This window comes from Belonocnema kinseyi, chromosome 5 (assembly GCF_010883055.1).
Source record: "Belonocnema kinseyi isolate 2016_QV_RU_SX_M_011 chromosome 5, B_treatae_v1, whole genome shotgun sequence".
NCBI classification, from domain to species: domain Eukaryota; kingdom Metazoa; phylum Arthropoda; class Insecta; order Hymenoptera; family Cynipidae; genus Belonocnema; species Belonocnema kinseyi.
Genome location: NC_046661.1, coordinates 123,659,596 through 123,661,049, shown reverse-complemented (window position 1 = coordinate 123,661,049; position 1,454 = coordinate 123,659,596).

Genomic DNA, 1,454 nt, shown 5'->3' with positions numbered 1-1,454 from the left:
ATTAATTTTCGGATTTTCAAACACAAAAGATTCCATGTAAATCAAAAATACTTTTTTACACTCTCATATGACTCACTGAGTCACGCTAAAACCACCTTAAAACATCGTAAACCTAGGATCGAGCCGAGAATTTAGATTGAGTGCTTGTCATACCTCACTTAACTTTCCTATTGTTAAAGATTACAGTTGGTTGAAAGAAATTAGAAATGAGCAAATATTAAGGAATTTCATATTAATACTGTGCATTCGGTTCATTACATAACGATAAGACGATTAAAAAAAGAAAGAAGAAAATCGGTTAATCCGTTCGATTTCTGGATAGACCTTTTTTCTCTCTTCTCCGATTGTACGACAAAAATCCTGAAAAAGATCATGCGTTCAGCATTGGAAATTGTTAAATGGGAATAGTATGGAATGTTATAAAAGTTTTAAAACAATTTCCAATGATTTAAGCAAATGCAAATTATTCAAACAATTATTTAATCCTAAAAAATGTAGAAAAGAATAGTATTTTATGATTGAATTGTAATTGTTTGTCATTGTTTGGAGTATAAAATTGTTCTAAAAATATTATGTAATTATTTAAACAATTATTTATTGTTTATATTCAAAAATTTTAAAAAGTGAGGCAGAGATGTCCACTTCTACATTTTTATTCTAAGCAACTTTTTGTACATGCTGTTGTTTTCTGTTTGTTGTTGATGTTGTTTTCTTGATGTAAACCATCCATACTTAATTTGACATAAGTTTAAAAAAAAGTCAATAATTAATTGCAAAAACAATAACGTTAAGATTTTAGCAGAATTTACTAGTCCTCGATATCACTGAATATTATGTTTGACTCAGAAAATACGATTTAAAAAGTGTTTTTCAAAAAGTAATTATTTTAACAAGTTATCTTTACTTAAACAATTAAAAGGTGTGTCATCTATTCTTTGTATACACTATACAGTCATGTAATACACTATTTAGTTATTGTAAACAAACTGGTTGAGCAAATTAGGATTGTTTAAACGAATAGAAATTTATTAAACATTAAAAGAAATGTATGAAAATTATGTAATTATTCAACAAAACGTAGCATAGGATATAGCAATTTAGAAAAAGTGGACATCTCTAGCTCAATGTTCAGATATTTGAAAAAAAACAATAAATAATGGCTTCAATGATGATATAATGTTTTTAGAAAAATGTGCTACTCCAAAGAATGACAAACCATTACATTTCAATCAGAAAATACGATTGTTTGTTCCATTTTTTTGGGATTAAATTATTGTTTAAATAATTTACATTGCTGTGAACAATTGAAAATTGTTTAAAAAGTAATGGGATATATTCAAATTATCCACTAGTAATTATTTGTATGAAAAAGACGACGGATACTTCCTAAAAATTAACAATAATGAACGTAAAAATGCAGTTTTCCTAGGCTCATATTTGAGGCGCTGTGGGGG